This window comes from Microcebus murinus, chromosome 3 (assembly GCF_040939455.1).
Source record: "Microcebus murinus isolate Inina chromosome 3, M.murinus_Inina_mat1.0, whole genome shotgun sequence".
In the NCBI taxonomy this organism is placed as follows: Eukaryota; Metazoa; Chordata; class Mammalia; order Primates; family Cheirogaleidae; genus Microcebus; species Microcebus murinus.
The window spans coordinates 68,443,516-68,468,886 of NC_134106.1; the positions used below are offsets into that span (position 1 = coordinate 68,443,516).

A 25,371-nucleotide genomic window follows, 5' to 3' on the forward strand; every position below is an offset into this window, starting at 1 on the left:
GAGAAAACTTGAGGTGACAAACCCCAGAAATGATAAAAACACATGCCAAACATTATAGGAGAATTTTAATGAATGCACATAGTCTTTTATCTGGATTTTATAAATGGAAAAGCCAAGGTTCTGAGAATTAGATTAGGATAGTTAGCCCAGGGCACTCACTAAGTAGTAGGTTAAACATTTGAATTAAAAGTCTCTGTTTTATCTCTCCTCTACCCCTTCCCCATCCTCAAGCAATACAACTGGTCTATCTGTATGCAGAGGATGAAGATTGTTAGGCAGATAGAAGACATTATTTGAGTAATATGGTGGCAGATGGCTGGTAACATCCAGGTGAGCAGTTAGAGTGAATGTAGCAGAGAAATTTGCAAAGTTAAGCATCCTTAAAACACAACTAAATAACAGCACACAGGCCCTCTATAGATACAAAGATTTCATCTGTGACATAGATAATAGAAAGTGTGGCCTCAGACACAGCCTGGAGATCAAGAACAGGACTTTGTTCTCTCTGGGATAGAGTAGAAAGGAGGAACAGAAATAACATACGTTTCCATTTCTAGAAGAGTTTGTAAAAGAAATCAGGAGAATCAGATAAGGAACAAGGCAGAAATAAAGCTGCTCAAACAAAAAATGGATTCTCCATTTGAGAACTGGCATCAAAGGTCAGAGTAAAGAGAGGAGGCTAAGTCTGGAGGCTGAGTTCCTTCTTCTCCAACATGATCTGCTTTAAAATCAGTGTCACAATTAAAGAACATGAACTGTGGAGGCAGACTTTCTGGGTTTGAATTCCAGCTTCACCATTTTTCAGGTATGCAACCTTGTACAAATTATTCCATTATTTAATGTACTTACATTTCCCTATTTATAAAATGTGAACCATAAAAGCACCTGCCTCACAGGTCTGTTAGGTATTAAGGTTGGTGCAAAAGTAATTATGGTTTTAGCATTGTTGAATTTAGCCATTTGATATTGGAATACATTCTTAAATAAATGTGGTAACGTTATACATCATTTTAATGAGCATTTCTTGCTTTATGGTTTTTTTGCTAATGACTTATTACTTGCTGTTTACTTTATATTTAAACCATAGAAATGATGTTAGACAAAAAGCAAATCTGAGCGATTTTCTTATTCAAATTCAAAATGGGTTGTAAAGCAGCAGAGACAACTCGTACCATCAACAACACATTTGGCCCGGGAACTACTAATGAACATAGAGTGCATTGGCAGTTCAAGAAGTTTTACAAAGACATTGAGGACCTTGAAGATGAGGAGCACAAGTGGCCAGACACTGGAATTTTACAACTACCAATTGAGAGCAATCATCAAAGCTGATCCTCTTAAGACTACACGAGAAGTTGCAGAAGAAGAATTCAACATCGACCACTCTACAGTCATTTGGCATTTGAAGCAAATTGGAAAGGTGAAAAAGCTCAATAAGTGGGTGCCTCATGAGCTGACCAAAAATCAAAAAAGAAAAAAAAAATTGTCATTTTGTAATGTCATCTTCTCTTCTTGTATGCAACAATGAACTATTTCTCAATCGGACTGTGACGTGCAATGAAAAGTGGATTTTCTATGACAATCTGTGATGACCAGTTCAATGGTTAGACAGAGAAAAAGCTCCAAAGCACTTCCCAAAGACAAACTTGCACCAAAAAGGTCATGGTCACTGCTTGGGAGTCTGCTGCCAGTCTGATCCACTACAGCTTTCTGAATCCCAGCAAAACTATTACATCAGAGAAGTATACTCAGCAAATCTATGAGATGCACCGAAAACTTCAATGCCTGCCACTGGCATTGGTCAAAAGAAAGGACCCAGTTCTTCTCCATGACAACTCTCGACCCGACTGGAGGTAGAACAATGAACACTTCAAAAGTTGAACAAATTGGGCTATGAGGTTTTGCCTCATCTGTTATATCCACCTGACCTCTTGCCAACTGATTACCACATCTTCAAGCCTCTTGACAACTTTTTGCAGGGAAAATGCTTCCACAATCAGCAGGATGCAGATAATGTTTTCTAAAAGTCCTTTGATATCCCCAAGTTTAAGTTTTTACATTACAGGAATATACAAACTTATTTCTCGTTGGCAGAAATGTGTTGATTGCAATGGTTCCTATTTTGATTAATAAGGTGTGTTTGAGCCTAGTAATAATGATTTAAAATTCATGTTTGAAAGTACAATTACTTTTGCAGCAACATAATATATTTAATTAGTTAATTTGTAGAGTCTATATATGAGAATCTGTCATTAGATGCTTTACAAGTATTGATAAATTAAATAAATTAATAAACCAATCATGCCGACCAAAGACAAAATGGCTTCACAGCTTAGGTCTAGTTTGAAATTCAAAATGTTCTACATATGATCTTTCACATGGTCTTTAATCCCTACATTGTAATTTGGTGTTTCAGTATCCCCATAGCACATACATTGGTTTAGGTAATTTGGAGTAAAAAAATTAAAAAAAAAGAAACTGTAGATATTTAATGTTACCCCCCCAAAAATTATTATGTTATTAGGAGCACCACTTGACTGTCAGGAAGTAGTGAAATGGCCCCTAAGGATGGAAAATGTTTACTAAAGAGACTACCTAGAAGAAGAACTCAAGTGGCTAAAAAAGTCAGGAAAAATAATTTTGCTGTGAGCTTCAGGGAGCACTGGAGGTAAAAGCACTTCAATTTCCTTATGCTAGTGCTGATACCTTCATTTAAACCTCTAGACAGGTTAGGAATATGAAATCTTTGGGGACTGTGCATTAAACAAAAAGATAAATAGATGTTGCAGCCATGCATAAAGAGTTCATATTATTAGAATGAGAAGGGAGTAATATAATGTTAATTCTATTAAGAGAGGCAAAATTTTAAACCCAAACTATTAAAAATTAGATGAAGGCATGCTGTGTAAGTAGGAAGTAAATGAACAGCTGCAAATTTTTCAATAAATGGGGGAAGAATAAATGTCCATTTTAGCATGGGAATTTGTCTGATTACAAGCCTAACCAACCATATCAAAGTAACACCCACGCTTGGATGAAAGATAACTATGTCAAATTAAACTCTACACACAAGTCACAGACAGGGCTTGAAGTGCTCCCTTCAAACACTTTGTATTTCTTGAATTTATATTCTCATTATTGTTGCAGACCTCCTTCTGCCCTCATTATTCAGCTCCCAGGCTTGCTATCTGATTCAGTGAATATTTATATTGCCTGGCTCAAACTAACTTTATGCCCAAAGTTTAAATTTCTGCTGGAGAGAATATTATCCCAGCACAGAGGCAGTAACATTTTCCTTCCACTCTTTAGCAGGAAGCAATATTCAGGCATGGGCAGGCAGGTATGTTTTTCTCTAGGTTCACATTTTCCATCCCCTTGATAAGTCAAAGGGTCCTGATAAGCTTTGCTAATGTTGTGCTATCAACCAGGCTGGACAAGAAGCACAGTAAAAGGATAGATCAATTCCAAAGAAACATCTGATGGTGTCCTACTAGTAAACCCAGTAGAAATGGAGCCAGTTTTGAGAAATCATTCCCTTACACCATTTCCCAAAACTATTTGCATCATTTGCATAAAGATAACATAATAAAACTCTAGAAGAAAAAAATGGAAGAGTTTTTCATGACCTCAGAAGTAGGCACAGGTTTCTAAAATAGGGCATAATAGTCACTAACCAGAAAGGAAAAGATGAATACATTGAAGTTAATTTATACTTGTGTTCATCAAAACACCTCACTAAGGAGAAAAAGAAAATCATGCAATAGGAGAAGATATTTATAAAACATATAACTAGAAAAGATTCATATGCAGAAAGAGTCCTATTATAATTAAAAGATATCCAAATGGCTGATTATTATTTGCAAAAGCATTTAACTTATTTGTTATCAGAGAACTGTGAATAGAATCCTGATGTAATTCTACCAGGTACTAGTCCAAATAACTAAAATAAAATAATAAACAAAAAAAGCAGACAATTCTAAGTGTCTGTGAAGATTTGGAGCAACTGGAACTCTCCTACACTGTCTGAAGGAATATTTGATACAAGCACTTTGGAAAATTGCTGAGTAATATCTACTATTCTATTTCTAGGCACAATCTTTACAGAAATGCATACATACATTTACCAAAAGATGCATAGAAGAATGTGTACAGTAATATTACTCCTAACTGCCCTAAAACCCATAAAAAGTAAAATGAACAAATACGTGGTACCATAGTCACAAAGAAGTGCTCTCCAATAATGAATATGAATAAATTACTTCAACAGACAACATGATTGACTCTCACAAATATTGAACAAAACAGACTGGTGCAAAAATGTTTATGTTTCTGTATGTCAATTATGGCATGTATAAAGCATAAAATAGTAGTCTATAATGACAGAGATAAGGATGACAGTTTCCTTTTGCAAGAGAGAGGGATCAGAGGCTTCTAGGGTACTGGTAGCATTCTATTTTTTGATTTATTATTTGATCTAGGAGGTAGTAATGAGGGTTATTCACTTCATAAGAACTAATCAAACTTTCCACTTATCATTTATGTACTTTTCTGTGTGTATATTTTAATAAACAGAATTTACTCTAAAAGGTATAAATGATGAATTCCTACTTATTCAAAAGAGTGAAGAATATTTAATGATAATCTAATATCATGTACTTAAACCAATTTCCCATTGTTAATATATGAGTTTTCCTGGGCCATTCAGATGGATTTGAATACCTTGGGTCAATTTCATTTACATTGCTTGCATTGTTTTCCATCCACAGCCAGTTAATTAATTGGTCAGTCACAATATTAACCTAGCTCACCAGTGAACCATGTGATGTTAGCCAAATATTTCATATCTTAAGACCCCACGTTTTGTTTGTAAAATGAGAGTTTAGACTAGATGAATAACAGTTTGATAAAATAGAAAAGCAATGAATATATATATATATATATATATGTATATATATAATCAAAATTCTTGTATTCAAGTCTCGGCTTGCATCTCTGCATAGTTGTTTGAGTAAATTGTGTAAATTCCCTATGTTTCTTCTTCTTCATCTGTAAGAGGAGAGACTGTGAATAAAGTGCAATCACTAGCACTGGCATATATTAAATATCCACTCGATGGTAATTTTGAACATATATAACATCATGCTCCCTCATTCTGAATTCTGTTCCTATGACTCAGCATTTTTTTCTTTATTTTTTCTTAAAATTTCAGCAAAGTATTACATGTTCATTTCTTTAAAATCAAATAGTTGTTTAAAGTTTTTTCTTCAATTTTTAAAGCTTTTAATTGAAAATTATTTTAAACTTCAGAAAATGTGCAATAATAAGAATAGTTAAAAAAATTAGTATAGGGTACCACACAGCCACAAAACGTAATTAAATAAGAGCTTTTACAGCAACTTGGATAAAACTGTAGACCATTTTCCTAAGTGAAGTTATCTCAGAAATGGAAAAACAAACACCACATGTACTCATTAATAATTGGGAGATAAACAATGGACACACACAAAGAGACAGACTTATAGGACATTGGAAACCAAAAAGTCAAGAGGCTGGGAGGGGAGTGAGTGATAAAAATTTACCTATCAGGTACAGTGAACACTATTCTGCTGATGGGCACACTAAAAGCGCCAACTTAAGCATTACTTGAGATATTCACATAACAAAAACATTTGTACTCCCTTAATATTTTGAAATAAAAAACACAGTATAACCTTCATTCCATTTCAGCTATTGTTAATATTTTTCCTGATTTGCTTCATCATTTCTTTTTCTTTCTCTTTTTCTTCACTCTCTGCATGGTGTGTGTGCTTATATGTGTCTGTATTAATATTTTCTTAACTGTTTGAGAATAAGTTGCATTCATTATTTTAAAGGATATTATTTTTATTATTTTCCTCATGTTAGTCTTATCTAATTTCTTCTAATAATGTCTTATTCTTAGATTCAGGTTGTGAATTCCCAGCCAGAACGGTCCATCAATGATGTTGTACCTTTTTCAGGGCATTATAAGAGCACCTGATAAATATGTCTCTCTCATTGATGATGTTAACGTTGATCACCTGGGCAAGACAATGCGTGCTGCTCCACTCTACAGTTATGTTTGCCCTTATAACAAAAAAATAATCTGTGGGGAGTAAATAATGGCTATTTCTTGATCTGACACAACAAAGTGGCTAAGAAATGCTATTGCTTTGTTAAGTTAAAGAATGTATGTGTTCAAAATAGCCCTGTGACATTAATATCTGAATCAATTTTGGCACAGGCAATCTAGAGATGGGAGACTGAATACAGACCTCAAAGTCTCCCATGTCACTGGTAGAGCTTGTGGACACTGAGAAAAGGGTACACATATGCTATAGTCTCAATGTTTATGTACCCCCCAAATATATATATTAAAATCCTCACCCCCAAGGAGACAGTAGGAGGAGAAGGGGCCTTTAGGAGGTAATTAAGTTAGGAGGACAGATCCCTCATAAATAGGATCAGTGCCCTTATAAAAAGAAGATGGAGAGAGACTCTTTGCTTCTTCCTCTTGAAGATAGGTTTCCCTTCTCACTTTAACCCTTGGTTTAAAGTGAGGTTAAAGTGGTTAAAGTGAGAAGAGAGTTGTTTCTAAGAAAGCAGGCCCTTACCAGACACCAGACCTGCTGATGTCTGCATCTTGACTCCAGAAATGTGTGAGAAGTAAATTTCTAATATTGATAAGCCATTCAGTCTATAGTGTTGTTATAGCAGCCCAAACTCACAAAGGCAACATAGCTGTGTGATTTAAGCTTGAGCAATGCTTGTGTGAGTAGAATCAAGAGTATGTGACTTTTTTGCTCATAAAAACCAAGTGTAGTTCATGTGAGCATGTAAACAGTGTTTGTGTTACATTACAGATCAATTTGGACCTGATCAAGAATTAATAACTATTTATAAGATATTTGCCCAACAGGGAAACATTTTGTATGAATATGAATCTCCACATCTTCATTATTACTCCAATTCAACCTAAAGCTTTATCTCAGAGTTTCTTCATTATGACACAGATGTTTAACAATGAATCACAAGATTAATTGCACCAGTTAAAGATGACATTAGAAGTTATGCTCCTCTTAATTTAACATATCTCAGTCTATTAGAGATAAAAATGATATACATATATTAGGCCTCTGAACTCTATAGATTCTAGCCCTATACTGAGATCAAAATGTACATGAGTCTTATAATCTGTCCATAAAATCTGTGAGTTTGGAGAGAGGTTTTCTCATCTATAAATGCCTAACTGAACTCTGGCTAAATGTAAAGAACTATTCAACTTATTAATTTTTACTTTAGATATGTAGATTGAAAAAATCCATCCATATTTTCCTTTCAAAAATATCAATTATTGATAAAAAATAACCAAGTCGAGAAGTATTAAGAGTATATATTAATAAAGGTATTCTAAAGAACCATGTTTAAACATATTAAAGTTGACATTACTGATGGCTACCACTACAAGATATGGAAACAACCCAAGTGCCCATCAATACATGAGTGGATTAATAAAATATGGTGTGTATATATACCATTGAGTACTATTCAGCCATAAAAAAGTTGAACTAAACCTCTTGTATTAACCTGGATGGAGTTGGTGAACATTCTCGTACATGAAGGATCACAAGAATGGAAAAACAAACACCACAGGTACTTGCCTTTAAACTAGAACTAATCTGTCAACACTTATATGCACATATGGAAGTAACATTCATTGGAAATCAAGCAGATGAGAAGGGAGAACAGGGATGGGTAAATTCACACCTAACGCATACAATGCACACTATTGGGAGATGGGCACACTTAGTGACTCAAATGGTACAAAAGCAATTTATGTGAGCAAAACGTTTGTACCCCTGTAATATTCTGAAATTATAATAAATAAATAAATAAATAAATACATAAATAAATAAATAAATCTAAGCCAAAAAATAAGTTCTGCTATAAATCCAGGCCCATGAAGATTTAAAAGAAAAGAGGGAAACATGTAATCTTCTTGGTTTTACCATTTTTTTACATAATAAAACATGCTTTAAGATCTACTGAGAAAAAAAAAGTAAAGCACATGAAAGTGAATTTATCCAAAAGTCCAGAAATGATTCCTTCAACTTCTCCTAAATTCACACATCTACTGTTCATCAAGTTTTTCTTTTTCTTTTTCCTTTTCTTTTTTTCTTTCTTTTTATTTCTTCCACCCCCTTCCTCCCTGACTTTCCCTCCTTCTCTCTCTGCTTTGCTCACTTCTCTTTCTTTTTATTTCCTTCTTTTGTTCCTTCCTTACACAGGTCATTAAGTGTATTATGTAGGGTGTTGATATACAAAATTTACTCTGCTAATCGCTTTCATAAATTTAAAGAAACCATTTTTTCCCATAATTGCAATATAATTCAATGAATACAAGTGTCACTACAGCTGCTGGAAAACAAAAGTAGAGGACAAAACCACTGAGTAGAGACCTAGACTTTCTGCTTCTTATCTCTGAATACCTTCAAATAGTTTAAAAATAATTATGAGGTTTTCTTTTGTGGAATCAAATGATACATACTCAGATACATCCTACAGTGTTGTTCAATCCATGATTTTACATTATTTCACTGATGTCAGTTAGAATGAGTCAGAAGAGGCCAAATGCAGGCTTCCTCAGGGAAAGAGAGATGTAAAACCTGCTTTATGTGGATTTAAAGTAGACTCACAGGATCCTGAATCTCAAAGGAACCATTGCCACGATTCAAACAAATTTCTTCATTGTTCAGATGAGGAAACTTGAGATGTAGTGGGTGGTGTTAAAGACGCACTTCCCAACTTATAGCTGAGAAGGATTCTGTATAACAGTTGTCAGTAAAACTAAAGTGAAAGCCATTTGGTAGAGATTCTTCAACTATTCTACATAGAAGATTCCACTAGAATGCACCCATAGGGTTGTATTTTGTCTCATGAGTAGAATGCACTGACAGATTATTTTAATATGCTTAATATGAAAACAAACATTTAAATAACCATAACTTACAGGGATCAGAGAGAGTTATTTTTACACATTCTATTTATTTTAACTCAAACATTCCCTCTTATCTGTGTAATAACAATTGTATATTATTTAATATCCAGTTCTAGTGCCAGCCTTTCTTCTTTCCCACACAGCTTTCCTAATCACCACTAAAACTTGCATAGGCCTCTACTACAATTCCTCTACTTTTTAGGTTTTTTTTTTTTTATTTCACGGGTACTAGACTGTAAGCTCCTTGTGCTAGTGACTAATAAGTGTGTACCCCAAGCTCTTAGCATAGATACAGCCACATGATACGTGCTCAGCAAATATTTATTTAATAGATGGATAGATAGATGGATGATTCAGTCCTCTAAATATGGACCATGCTTCTTCCACTATTGCTATTTTAAAGCATAGCCAAGATTAAAAATGCAAATTTCATTTAGACAAGCATTAAATGTTTTTAGAGAGTATCTTTTAGGGTCTCTTATAACACATATAACCTTTGATTAATTCTGAATGACTTATTCAAGAATTATTTATTACAGATACTTATGCAAAGTACCATTTGAAAGGACCTTCCTTTACTTTCTATCTTAGAGATTCTTCCTCCCCTACACCATTATAATATGTCCATTCAAAGATATGCCCATTAAGAACATCATCATTCTACTTAAAGAGGGACAAAACAGATATATCTGGCCGGGCGCGGTGGCTCACGCCTGTAATCCTAGCACTCTGGGAGGCCGAGGCGGGCGGATTGCTCAAGGTCAGGAGTTCAAAACCAGCCTGAGCGAGACCCCGTCTCTACCATAAAAATAGAAAGAAATTAATTGGCCAACTAATATATATAATATAAAAATCAGCCGGGCATAGTGGCGCATGCCTGTAGTCCCAGCTACTCGGGAGGCTGAGGCAGCAGGATCGCTTGAGCCCAGGAGTTGGAGGTTGCTGTGAGCTAGGCTGACGCCACGGCACTCAATCTAGCCTAGGCAAGAAAGCGAGACTCTGTCTCAAAAAAAAAAAAAAAAAAAAACAGATATATCTAGTTCATATATATAAATGACTTAATGTGTTGTTATTTGGGCAGCTATATTTCATTGGAGAAACAAATGAGAGGAAATACCTATCAAAACTACTTTTAGGCTTCAGCTACAAAGTAGAATAGTAACATTGATTCCTGGAGACTTTTTTTTCATATTGTTTTGCAAAGATATCTGAGCAGATGATATGATGTACTACCCAGATCCTCCTTTAGGATGGAAGGACTTAATATTCTTGCTGCTGGCTTTGCTGCTGGCTGTTAGGTCTTAGCTATGGAAGTTCTTCTGAATTGTCTTAGCTGATGTGTGCTGCCTCTTCCAAGGCCATATAACCTTCCTGGGCAGTCCACATTCCATATCTGGTTGACATGGGGTCTCTTGCCTCAACTCATGAAGAGTTTGCAGGGTCATCCCAACTTCAGTAAACTCCATAGGCCCTTCACAGCAACTGTATCAGAGCTCAACGTCTCTGTCAATTTCTGCTTCTTTTCTTTCTCTTCATCAATATTGATCCCAAGTGTATTACTTAGTATCTCAGGTATGCTAATCTCATTTCACATTCAGCTTCCTGTAGAAGCCAACCTGCACGGATATCCATTCACTTGGCCTGGCAGAAAGCTTCAGGGCCCTAAGAGTAAGAATGTAAAATCCCAAAGTGATAGGAACAATATGTCAAATTTTCTCTGATATCAACAGAATTATTTTTTTCTTTTCAAAATAACAATCAGTCCATCAGATACATCACACTACCAATGTTAATGTTTAATTGACCAATAATATAAATTCTATCATTTAGGTGTCAGAGTGATAACTAAAGACCCACTGGCCAATTTCCTAGTGTTTTCTGAAATTTTATAGCTGGCTTTCTTATATTAAAGTCAGGTCTGCAAGATGATATAATCCTGCCTTTTGTGCTTAATTTATTTCTTTCCTACTTTATTTATTTTACTTACTTAAAAATACTTGGTCATGTCATGGGCATGGTTAATAAATATAAATCAAAGAGAAGGGTTGGATTTAGCTAAAGGGAAATTTGGCTAAGAATAGAACATGTGTGTTCTTTAAATATACACTGGCATGCAGACTGAACAATTCAGCCAAGGATTCAGGTGGAGCTGGGAAGTGAAGCAAGGAAATCTTAATGATCCAAAACAGGTTATATAAGTAACATGGCACACGTTAAAGAATTAAAGATGTACAGACTTAAACATTAGAAGATTTAATTGGATGGAAGAATAAAATCGACAGGTTTATAACTACTTTTCATCAATTTCAGATGTTTGTCAGAATAGTCCGTATTTTTTAAAATAAGTAATAAATTAACATATTGATGAATACTTTTTTATTTCCTTTTCAATCTTTCATTTAAACCATTTTGATTGTGACTCTTCCTCCATCTGTTAATAATCAATAGCAGGAAATCACAGTAATCAATTGTTAGGACTTTGAGGCTAAATCATTCTAGGTGCCCAAGTCTGTTGGAGAAGCCAGTTGTGGGTAAGATGTCCCACACCATGGGGATACAGGTTTATTGGTATAGATTTTAGTTCCTATGGCAGAGCACTCACATAAACATTGGCAATAACTATTAAAAATGATTTAGATTTATCCTTGGACAAGAATTTATAGAAGCCTGTGTTAACCAGTCAAATGAGCAAAGACATAGATTGACCTAGGCACAAAGAAATTTTCCATAAATGCCTGGTTTTTACAAGAATAGCTGATTTTAATGATACTCAGCTTTTCTGTGCTGTTTACATGTTCTGAGAAGACCAACCACAAACATGGGATAAAATTGTGGGCTGAAGCATTTAAAATTATTAATACGTCATAATGTAAAGCTTTAAGAAATAAAGGAAGGAGTGGATGGATGAGGTTGGTACAAAGGGCATAGAAATCAATAAGTAAATATAGTAATGAGGAAATTATAGGTTGAGAAAAAATTATAAGCCATGGTCTCTACCTGAACAGAATCTAGATTCTAATGAAATCACAGGTTATTTACTTTCAATCGATAAAGTTTTATTTTTTGTATCCTAATTAAAATGCCCATAGAAACTCAAAAACTTGATTCAGCCACCAAGTCAAGAATGGGGGCATCCTTGAGAATCTGGAAGAGGCAATAAATGGATTTTCCTTGGTACATCCAGAAGGAAATAGTGTTGAAAGCACCTTGTTTTTAGTCCCATGAGACTCATTCTTTAGGAATGCAAGAGAATAAACTGATGTCTTTTTATACAATCAAATCTGCCACAATTAATTTCAGTAGTAAAAGATAACTAATAAAGTCAGCAACCAAACTCTTAATTCTATTGAGTTTGAATCTAAATTATGAGCCTCTTGGTATGAGGTGGTAGCACCTTTCTGGGCTTCCATTGCCCCATGAGCCATTCCCAGGGACATCCTAAAATTATCCTTACCACCTGCTCAGGCATAAATAGGTTGGAGCTCCACAAACTAAAAGGCATGACAAACTTCAACATAAAGACCACATTTTAGGGCTTTCACTCTGTTCAGAGGGCAGATGATTAACTGACATCAGAACTTTCCTTCTCTCTCTCTTTCACACACACACACAAACACACACACACGAACACTTTAGAGGATCTTTTGGTAAAAAGTTTTTTTATTTTTCCATATTCTACAAATGACTTGGTTTCAGAGATACAAACTACTGGGGAGTGTCAAACGTGATTGCCAAATAGCTTTATCTCCCAAGCTCAATCAAGCAATAATCCTCCATGTCCCCCACCCCCCACACATCCATGGATTCAGAATACATAGTTCCAAATGTGAAGCATAAATCCTGAAATCTCATTGCTGCTTAGACTAGAGTATAAAAAAATACCTTGACACATCATATAGTCTTTTCCTTAAACTAAACAGAACAATCTAAAGAATATTGAAATGTGGAGAAATTTAGAAAGAAACATTGAAAATAATCTAAATCTTTTTTTTTTTAATTGGGAATGGTATCTGGCCAATTTTCCAACCCAAAATTTTCTAAACACACATCTCTGTACCAGCTGTATTAGAATAACATTGAGATATATTTATACATGTAAATTGCCAGAGTCCAGAACTGCATACACTATTATGTAAGCCATTTAGAATAGGTCTATGTTAAATCAGGCTTGGCAACTTTGAAGCTCAGCAATATTTGAAAAAAATCAATCCTCTGGATCATAACGTACACTATGGGGCAATGTTCCCAAGACTTTTGTATAAATATCCTTTATGTTTGGTGTAACCAAGGATAGATAAAAATAGGCCCAAATTCTCATATATGCCCTTGAAAAATAATTATTCATTTCAATTTGTTGATTCATATTTTCATGAGTGCATTTTCAATGAAGTTCTCTATAGAATTAATCATATGAAATATTTTCTGCCTGAACATCTAGAAATTTCTGACTATCCTAAACAAGTAAAGTTAAAAAGAAAAGATCAAAAATGTATGAAGATTGATGGATATAAAATTCACATTGATTTTGAAGGTCAGCAGTACTGCCAATATTTAAGATCTATTCACTTTCTCTGACTACATTGATACCACCTCCTATCCTTGGATCAGCATGTGACGTATTGAGGTTCACTTGTTTGTCTCAAGGTCACTCAAATCCTTATCTTTCTTGCAATCCCTACTGCTTGCACTTGCTTCCATACTATCCCAAAAGACTTTGGGAACATTTCTCCCAAGTTTATCCTTTAGTCATAGAAAGTATAGAGTCTTAGAAGAAAAGAGAACAATTATTAGACAGAACTTCCATCTTCTCTATTTTCTCTTCAGGCAGAGCTTCAAATCTTTCAATCAGTTCCTTATCTAAGGAATGTGAATCATTACAGTCAAAGACATTAATAATTATCTCTAATATTTCTTCCTGTAGCAATCTATTGCACTTAAATATTCAATAACTGTGAAGAGTTGACACCTATAAGCATCATACTTTTTCCTACAAAATATTAACTTAACCAAGCGATCTCTACTCATTAGTTCCACATGGAGATAATTCAGTACATCTTCCTCAGTTTATAAATGACAAAAGAGAAACGGCTTTCTAAACGTCACATACATTTTTACAATTAGAGCCATAATTAAGCCACATGCCTCACAATTGTGGTTAATGATGTTTTCTTTTTTCCTTTGCTCCCAAAGGGCTATCACAGCTGTTTCCTCACATCATGACTTCACTTCTCCCCAGTGCATTCAAGAAAATGAAGTTCAACTTTTCCCCACAAAAGTTTTGGATTCCCTGATTGACAGCTGGAACAGGGGTCTGCAGATTATTGATGAGAAATGAGGGCTTTTCCTCTTGCCTCTATGTCTGTTAATTGTAAATTTTTGATGAAGTTAACAGAGAGATAAATGCATTTTCTGAAAAAAAGCAACGTTTTAGTTCTCCAGCCAATACAATCTTGCTTCCTTTCCCTGGCTTTCTTTTTTCCACTCATAGCTATTGCTCATCTGGGATTCTGGCCTCATGTCTCCTCAGGATGTTTTAATATAATAAAATGCATATACTGGTGCATTTTTAATAGTGTAGAGGAAATAAGATTTTTCCAAAAATATCGGTTCCTAGTGAAGCTGAATATTTGTTTCTGGGAAAATACATTCTATAACATTAAGAGAGTTCTACCCTGGCTTTCCGAATATCAGACTCCCAGGTAAGCTTAGTTAAACCTCCACTTAATGAAATGGTCTTTGTTTTACTTCGGCAAACCTATGAGACAGATCATTCAAAAATAAACGTCTCAAGAATATTTTAAAGGCTTGCATTTTGTTAACTACATTCCATCAAATAGAAAAAAATAAGTAAACTATTTTCTAAATGACACATTTTCTTCGCACCTTTCCAACTATTAAGAAATGTTTTAATAAACATTTTTATATGTATTTCTTTAGTCTCCTGTTTTATTACTCAAAGGCTGAAACTCTCTCTAGAGTTTCTAGAGATTTGAAGTAAGTGGCTGACCTTGGGCCATGACTAAGGGAACTGAATAATGTAATGAGCTGAATCCTTTCCACCCAAATCAGAAATGTGTTGAGCAGCTTACATTCTGTCAGAGTTTTTGTAGTTTTGTTGTTGTTGTTTAAAGCAGGAGAAGACTCTCTTAACTGGAATTTAAGACCAAGGACAAAGAAAATGTTCTCTTCTCTCTATGCCTGCATCTGTGTGTGCTATATCTAATTAAAAACCTCAGGATTAGGGAAAAGAACCCTGTGCAAAATCACTGCAGATGTAAACATGACCATCTACTATTTACCATAATTAGATCTAACTCCCATTTACTTCATATAAATGGCACAAGAATTATGCAACATGGTCCTGCCATAGACCTCTTTCACCCTGACTGATTTTTAGTTGTGACTTCAAACTCCAGGGTGTATCAGAAGAGATATCTAGTGGGTACACCTGGATTTTTAACCTTTGCCCGTGAGAGGTTCTGTTACAAGCAGTATGCCTTGAAAAACAATGTTCTAAGAAGTAAACTTCCCAAGGCCAGCAAGGTGCTACACAAATTTAAATGAATAAAGTGGCTTACATGAGTTTGAATAATAACGTCTAACATAATATGGCACTCATTACGAACTAGACACTATTCTAATTGCATGGTATATTAGATCATTTAGTCCTCCAAAACACCTTATGGGGTAGGTACTATTATTACTATTCCTATTATAGATAGCAAGTTACCATGGTATTACAAATTAAAGTGATTTATTTGAGGTCATGTGGTTAGTCTAAGTTGAAATTTGATCCTAGACAAGATGGCTCTAGAGACCATGCTCGTGTTGGTTACATTATACTGTCACTTACCTGCTGATCACTGAACTTGGCTATTTGAACCTGGACTATTCTAAACCTGGGGTTCCCTTTCCCTAGAGCTATTCTGCTCATTGTATATTACATAGTTTCTTAACTCACATCATCTTTTCAGAAATATCCTCCAAATCTTATTATCTTTAACACTATTTTTTGGTGCCTTGCTTAACTAATTCTTTCACATAGACAGGAAGTACCCACAAAACTCTACCTGAGCTGGGATGTGACACATGCATTACACCTGCCTGTGAAGGTGGGTCAGGCATTTTCCCAAACTACAAGGGATGGCACTGCGGTGGGAGGTATATCGAAGATGCATCATCTATGAGTAAACCTAAAACTAAAAGTTGATCATCTTATCTGGATGAACTGTCAGTTAGATGGGACAGACTAGATAGAAAAAATCCATCATAGGATAAAAAATGGTAAAGTCCAGGTAAGAGTGAGATGATTCCAGGTGGAAGGAGGAAGGCAAATTTAGAATCATTAAAAATGATCAAGTGATCCACCAAGGTGTTAAGAATATCTACAATACAGTCCCTATAGAAGAAGATAAATATATGAGATAAAAACACAAATAAAAATGTTAAACAAAGGTAATTATATGACAGTTATTGAAATAAACCAAGTGAATTTTTGCATGTCCTTAAAAAGTAAAGTTAGAGAGGGAAAAGTCTAGTTTGTGTCAACATCAGTCAATGGGTATGACAGAAAACCAAAGCAGTCACTTTCCCAATATTACAGCCTTCATATTTATGATAGCATAAGCCATGTATCATCAATTTCAGTGGTGTTCAAGACACTGGATCACATTTATTAAAAATTTACTGTCATATTGCTTACAGTAAATCTATGGTTTTTAAATAGAGAATATTTCCAAAGAACAGATAGAAACATGTTAATGATGAATGACTTTATATCAAAATTGTTGATCAAATCTTAATAAAATTGAGAGAAAAGCACATAGCAAAGGGCATATGGTCTCATATTTGAGAAATTGCATGAGTAAATAATGACATTTACATGACCATCAATAATCAGGGACTATGCACTTAAATCAGTTAAAAATATATACAACTTTTTATTGACATATATGTACGTATTTCGGAGGTGCATGTGATAATTTAGTACATTCATATAATTTATAAAGATCAAATCAGTGTAATTAGACAAATTAAATATTTGTCTTTTCTTTATGACAGAAACATTTGAATTATCCTCTTCTATTTTGAAGTACACAAGAGATTATTGAAAACTATAGTCATCCTACTGATCTATCAAATGCTAGGTCTTATTTCTTCTATTAAACTGTATATTTGTACCTATTAAATAACTTTGCTACATACACATTTCCAAGGCCTTTTGACTTTTTCTCAAACTAGAAACTGTAGATAATCATTTTAGCAGGCAGAGTAGGCTACTAATGTGGAAGTTTGAGGCTTGGTAGGCATGTGATTAGACCACAGGGCTCATAAACATAACATTGCCACTGCCAGGAGGCTGGAAGGGACTCAACTGCAGATAATTCAACTCCATTATCTGAAGTTGAATGTTTCAGCCTGGTACCTGGAGATTATGGCAAAAGTTAATAGTTGGCATCTAGTTAAGCAGTTGACATAAGGAAGAATCAGAAGCTGGAACACATATTTTGGGAGTCTAACAGAAGGATCTAGAATTAGAATAAGTCCAATAGAATGAAAATAAAAATAAGACAGACAATCAACATCAGAGATATTTTTCCATTGGGGTTATATTGGCTGTTTTTCCACAGAAATTGTAGACGCAGGTTAGATTTAAAAACCTCTCCTGTCCTTTTTACACCTCACCTGTTCTTAGGCCCTTTATAAAGTGAAATGCAGACACAAAACCAGGTTTACTCTGTAAGTTGCTTTGTTTCTCCTCACTAATGGATGAACTTGGATAGCAAAAGTGACTAATTTGTTTAGTTGACCAAGAAAAATATGTTAGCAAACACGATATCTACACGTCAGAATATTTTTCACTTTCTAGGAAATTTTTTCTGTGTCCCATGTTAAATAGCTGTTATCGCATCCTCAATCAGAAAATTAGAAAAACAAAAGGTGAGTAAGAAGGCTTTGTTTCAGGGTTTTCTGTCTTCCTGTCATTTTTGTTTACCTTATTATTGTTTTTAGGGTTCCATATCCTGGATATCACACTAGCATATTTATAGGTTTTCTATAGGACCAAACAACAACAAAGCCAAAGCAAAACAGAATGAAAATGGCAACCTACAAGCAGTTGATCCAATTAGGTGACCACTTAACTCAATTAAGTTAATGGAATTATTCAATAATTTAACTCATTTAACTTTTTTTTCTTTTAATTTTATTAAGTAGAAGTTAAGTGTTTAAGCTTATCCAATTTTATGAACATGAGGGAAAATAGAAGTTATTCTGTGGGTCATCTCAAATCAGCGTGTACATTTCTGCAAATTCTGTTGTAGGTATGTGAGGGCTCGCTGGCTGAGAACCAGTCTACCTGCAAGTTTGACAGTGCTTTCTGATGCTGTTGCCTCTGATTCATCCTTGACGAATGTGGCTGCTTTCATATGCCAGCTTTTCCAACATCACATGAGGAATCTATCATACCTATGAACATGAATACATAATCCTCAGAGGAAGAAGAAAAAATGGAATAAAGTGTTTATAATAATCCTTTATGATTAGAGTGCACAATGAAATTTTTTTCATCAAACTGGCAATGTGTGTGTTTTAATTTTTACTTAAAATCTAGTAGCAAATACATTGAAGAAAATATAAATGTCAACAAGTATGAAAATACTTAAATGATTTATAGGACAGCCATAATATAAAGCTAGGCAGGCTTGAAAAAGGAATGATTTTGAGTTATATGGCCCTAAAAAGATGTACAAGGGATGATGATTTTGAAAAGCAACCTGTGGAACATTGTGTATCATCTTTAATGTTAATGTTAGAAAAATATGAATAAAAGGCAGACATACATTCATAATGGCACAATAACATCCAAAAGGGTTCATGCAATTGGAATAGGAGTGACTCTCCAATGAATTCTAATAAATGAGAGATTTAGGATAGGATTCTAGTGTGCATGTGTGTGTATGCTTGTGTGTAAGAGACAGAAAATTATATTTTTCTATAATTATTATAAAACTTTTACAGAATAAAACTACTTATATACAAACACACCCAGATATGTACATGTATGTATAGACAATCCTCCAGCTTGGGGTCAGTATTTCATATAACATATGATTTGTACTGAGGCTCTGAGTTAAATTAGAGTAAATATAATAGTCATTTTTGTTTCTGAATTTAGGAATACACTAATCTAATAAGGGATACAGGTGGTATTCTCAATGAATGCTAGTTAGCATATTTCACAAAAGGGATTTGATATATATGTGTCTGCTGTTAAGTCTATAATTTTTGCAGGTTGTAATGTGGATGGTTTACATCCTGGGGCCTTAGATCCCAGTGGTTTTGCTGATGCTTCTGCTGTCTCTTGTGGGATCTTGAGTTCCATCAAACACCCTTAATTTCTTAAGTAAATTCCCCTTTGTGGCTTTAGCTGATTAGAACAGAAATCAAACACTTGCATCCAAATCATTAATAATTAAGAATTCTATTACTGGGTCTTTCAATGTGACACAAACCCAGACATTTTTGTTTTTATAGTGGGTGTTGCAAACCAAAGTTGTTCTCTTACAGAGCTTGCCTGAGGCAAAACTGTAATAAAATAATCGCTGTCATTTATTAAACACTGAGTATATTTCAAACTTTTTATGGCTGTGACTACTAATTTTCTTAATAACCCTGTGACTAAGGTATTAAATAAAAGCTCTTTCTTCTTTCCCTCCCTCCTTCTTTTTCTCCCCTCTCTTCCCCTTCCTTCTCTCCACCCCTTGCTTCCTTCCTTCCTTCCAAATATTTCCTGTAAGTTAGCATTACCTTACCACCTCAAACCACATTTATTTCTTAGACTACAATTTCCAATGACTCCAGTTGTCTATATCACATACTTGACAGTTAAACATGCACTGGCTGTTTGATGACATTTCTTCAACTGTTTTACAGAACTGTTCTACTCGTCATATACTGTTACATAACTTCCAGTGTTGTGGTCTTGTTTTTTAAATTTCCTACTTTAATTTATTGCATATTCCATGAAATTCTACCTTTCAAGTGTCATATAAATTTCAAAATTCTTTATTATACATTAGTATGTTTCATCATTATGACATATCTGTGAAATATTGTTGGATATATGTTATTCTTGCATTTTGAGTGATATGGAAAAAATATATATATTTTTTAAACCAGTCAAATTTAGCAGTGAAGGGTTGAATACCAACTTTAGTTACACTGATGTTTATAAGTTCTCATAACCCACTATCATCAGGCCAGCCAAGGAAAATATATTAAATGATTAACTCAGGATCACTAAGAGGCGATTAGAATAAAATTCATAATTCTTGCCTTATCATAATCTTTAACATCATAATGTTAAATTTTTAGCCATGTATTATTTTTGATATTTTAGGGAGTGAAATTATAGCTTTCATTTGCAATCCTACATATGTTATTTTGTGCATTTAAGAATATCATTCTGAGATGAGGTCTCTAGGTTTCACTAATGTGAAGCAGTCTAGGACACAAAAAATGGGGGCCAGAGGCTCTGTATCCCACTGCTTTGCATCATTTGTCGCACTGAAAACAGGGTTCAGCAATTTTAAAATAAATATTTTTAAATGTATATACAAATTGATTTATCTATCTTAAATATTAAGACAAATGACCTATTTGCTAAAAATTTGGTTTTCTTTTAAAATAACCCTTTGATATTTGACTAGGGACAATTTATATTTTAATACATTATTTACACTTTTCTATTTCCATGTACCACTTGAGCAAGGTGAGTTTGCATTCAAAGGAAAGTCATATTCATAATGAAGAGAAAGAAAGTTTGCTCAGAAAGCTACAATCCTGGCTTCAGGGTTTGTGTCCTTGAGTAAAACAGTTAATTCTTTCAAGTTCACCTTCCTCATAACTGACACAGAAGTCCATTCATTCATTCCAACAACAAATATTTATTAATTGCCTATTTTATATCAGGAGCTGTGCTAATGGGGTATAATAATGCTTTGGCTTTCATGAGGTTGTCGTGAGAATCAAATGACAATGTATGTGAAAGTACCTTATAAAATTTAATAGGCTACAAATATAAGAAACATTTCTAATGCCCTGTATGATTTTAAATTGCTTTCTGAAATAGAGAAGACAAAATTATATTCAGCAGAGCTTTAATATTCAGGGAATTTTATTGAATTATAATTCTTGGAAATTGCTTTATATTGTAACTTTCTTTAAAATGTAATATCCATTTTATCAGAATGCCAGATTCCCTACCACACTGTATAATCAAAATTCTTTATTAAAAGTTTTTCATACATTCTGTGTGTACGTGTGTGTGTGCTTGGGGTGAGGGTGTTCTAGCTATCTCATTAGCATTTTAAGTTGAGAGAACATTCATTTTGAAGCTTGTTATTGCTATCTCCAAATATATACAAGTTTTTATGATGCAATTATTATTCAAATGTTCTCTCTTATGCTCCAATTGAAAATTGCTGCCCTTCACATACTTTGTGGTTGATAGTCATAATTAACCTGTCTGTGACTCGCAGATACTTCTATAGAAGATATCTATGTAACAGACATCTGCTTTATGTTATCCATATTTTTTTCCATTCTATCTAATAATGAAGACACAATGGACTTAATTCCAGGTCAAGCCCTACTGGAGTTTAAGAGGTTTGTTTCATAGCACTTAACCTTTTCAGGAAAATAATATAAAATATTTAATTAAACACTAAGTAGTCATTTATTTTTATATTTAGAACTATTTTAATTGTTATTGGAACAAAAAAATATGAAGAACACATGGCTTTATTAGATTAAAAATGGAAAAGCACATTGTGGTCAGACTATCAATTTTTTGATGAGGTGCTCAATATGAATTGTCTCCATTGTTTATGGAGAAAACTAGAACTAAACTGATTTTTAAATATATCAGGGTTGTGATAGTAGTGGGACACAATTATATGTGTGGGGTTTTTTTTCCACAAATATTAACTATACCTTCTTCAGAGGAACTTATATTTCCTGCTCTACTGGCTCTAGGTATGGCCATTAGGTTGAGTAACGAAATGTAAGCTACCTGTAAGGAAAAAAAATTAGAGCTAGTATACAGATAGTCATGATTGCTTTCCTTTTGGTCATGAGAGGGGCAAGGCAGTAGCAGGAGGCAGCTTCTGGATTTTGATTTACAAAGCAGTCTGGATTGTGGATTGGAGAATGCATGGAGTAGAGACAAAGCTGAACCATGTTGTTCATGCACAATTGGCAAGAAATAAACACTTGCTATTGTTAGCCACTGGAAGTTTGAGATCCTGTGTAACTGCAGCATAACCTAGTTTCTTCTTAGTGCTGCTAGAAAATAAATTTCTTGAAGGCCTTTAATTGCTTTTCAATCTCCCTTTGTAGTACTAGCACAGAGGTGGTGCTCACTTACTGTTGAATAAATTAAAAATATGCAATGATTTTAAGTGAAACATATACTATATGCTGGAAGTACAAATTAAGAAGATACATAATAATAGTGTTGATCCTTAAATTACTCATTATCTCACTGACAATATATCTTCAGTGATAATACCATGTGATAATTGGAGTCACAGAGGGATGGGCAAATAATATAAGTATCTAAGAAGGGGGTGATTAATTCAGAATGGGGTAAGTACAGAGAGAAAGCCTTTGTCCCAGGGCCCATCCACTACCACAACCGCTGCCTGCTTTACTGCTTTGCCTCCAAGGACAGGGTCATTTAATTGTATTAGTTTTTGTTGTTTCTGTAATAGATTGCTACAAACATAGTAACTAAAATAAGAAAAATGCATTATATTATAATTCTTTATATGACAAGTCCAACACAGGTCTTGATGGGTTAAAAGCAAGGTGTTGACAAGGCTATGTCCCTTTTTGTAGGATCTAGGAGAGAATCTGCTTTTTATTTTCTTCCAGCTTCCAGAGGCTGCCCTTGTTCCTTGCCTCATGGTCCCTTCGTCCATCTTCAAAGCCAGCTCTGGGAGGTCAAGTCACTCCCACATTGTGTCACTTTTTCCTCTTCTTCTGCATCCCTCTTCCACTTTTAAGAACACTGGTGATTCCTTTGAGCCCATCCAGATAATTCAGGATAATTCTCTATTTTAACATCAGCTGATTAGTAGCCTTAATTCTAATTCTACAACTCATTTCCCTTTGCCATGGAAGGAAACATATTCACAGGTTCCAGGACCTACCTGGACATTTTTCCCAGGGGGAGAGTATTTTTCTACTCACCACAATTACTCATCACTTTATGAGATTCATTAGGCCAAATATTGTTGATAAGCTAAGCTTTTATGCCTTTAAATACAAATATAACCTGATTCCTGATCCAGACTCGAGTCAGGCCTGCCCATACATAGAAGCCCAGTTATTCTCTCTATTTTGTTCCATTGCAAGTGTCCAAGAAAATGGATTCATGGCTACAATTGGAGTCATGCATGCCCAGGCAGTTCTCATGATTTTGATCTTGGGAAAGAAATCAGAATCACAATTCAGGACTAACACCTCAGTTACATTCTTCAAATACACATTTATTGCCAAGTCATGATTCAGATATATAATGCAAGCTCACTTATTTATAAAATGATAATTTGTGTCCCATTTTTCTATTGTTTCTCAAAAGTCCATTCTTTGGGAACTAGGGGGTCATGGAACACAGGCATTGAAGTTATATTAAGATGAATGGGAGGACAATTTATGCCCCACTTATTCTGAGGATGAATTTACCATATTCTGTTCATTTTAAGAAGAAACTTGAAAGTTATTAATAGTTGATTTGAGTTCTGGGATCAGGTGAGAGGGAACTCATTGCCAAATTACTACCAGGGTTCAAAATTGATGCCATAGCATAAAGTCAGTGGTTTCATAATGTCAACTAGAATTGAGCTGAGAACACTTAAGTCAGCAGGCAAGGTCTCTTAATTAGGGCCAAATTAGTTATGGGTACTGAATTCGCTCTGTGCATCTGATTGTAGTGTGAATAAATGTGCAGTCCAGATACATTATATTGGCTGCATATACATTTTGGCTTTCTCAAACATTATGAAAATAATCTGTTGATGAGACAAATTCGAGTTTGACAAAATGGCACTTAGCTATGGGCCTTCATAATGTCCCAGAGCAGAAGGGTAAATTCAGTAAGTGTATTTATTAGGAGTTGAATGTTTGGTGTAAAGGCATTCTTTTAGTGCAAGGACTTGATTAGAAAAAGATCATGATATAATAATTTAGCATTTACAAACAGAGTGCGGCAAGGATTTTAGGAGAATGTATTCAAAGAGTCTTTGATATAAACTGTAGTTTGAGGGTTTCTATAAAAGATTTGATGAGTATTTTAGGAAGTTTCTGGAATATAAAATAAAGATATTTGTAGCTATAACTTCTTGGGCAAGAGTCTGTTGGTATAAATAATAAAAAATAGTAAATAATAAAGTAATATTAAATAATAAATGTTCAATTTAATAAATGGTATTAAATAATAAATAGCAAAGTAATATTGATGAAAACAGTAGAAGAGCAACGTTATGTTAAATAAATAGCAAACTGTACGGAGGTTCTCTGTCCTCATGATAAAGAATTGTTATAGAAATGACAACTTTCAGTGTGCATGAAGTCACTCAATAAATCATTGAATCAGGACAAAATTTCAGTATTATGGAAGATACAAGATGGTTTCCAATGACCACAATATCACTGGTATTTCATTTAGCACCTAATTCCTTGCTTTGCATGCTACATGTAAGGAAAGTTACTGTAGATTTCTAGGATATTAAATGGGATGAATATATTGGAGTGAAATGAATCGGTAATACAGGCCATCCAAATATTTTCCAACTTCGTTAAAGGCAAATTTGTCCCAAGTTTATGGAAAGAGGCAGCTACAAGAAGTAGAGTGATGTTGTCCATTGGGGATCTTAATGATGAAGTATTATCTTTGGTGGAGAGAGGATTTTCATCTCATCTGGTGTAGTTTTGATCTAATGATTATGAAAAAGTCAATTCTCCACAATAAAATTAAGATCAGTAACAGTGTAAAATCTTCCAACAATTATTGCTGCTTAAGTCCTTCAGGTACCAAAATCAGGAGCTGCACCAAAGTACATATCCAGGAAATGTTAATGTACCATGAAAAGATGTTCATAAGGTTGTTCCAGGTGAAGATGAAATTTTTAAGGAGGTAAGGATTCCAGATTTTAATGAACACTGAATTGGACACTCTGGAATTGTGTGCCCAGTTGCCTTTTTCTTTGAAAATGTATATTTTCCCCTTATTCCTCACAGCCCACATGACTATAGTAAGAAAAGCTATAATACAATACAAACTACTTATT

At 34.4% G+C, this 25,371-nt stretch overlaps 1 pseudogene; it reads left to right on the forward strand.

Annotated features, from left to right (window-relative positions):
* Positions 1-1,083: 1,083 nt before the first annotated feature.
* Positions 1,084-2,130, forward strand: LOC142869933 (histone-lysine N-methyltransferase SETMAR-like; annotated as a pseudogene).
* The last annotated feature ends 23,241 nt before the right edge of the window (positions 2,131-25,371 follow it).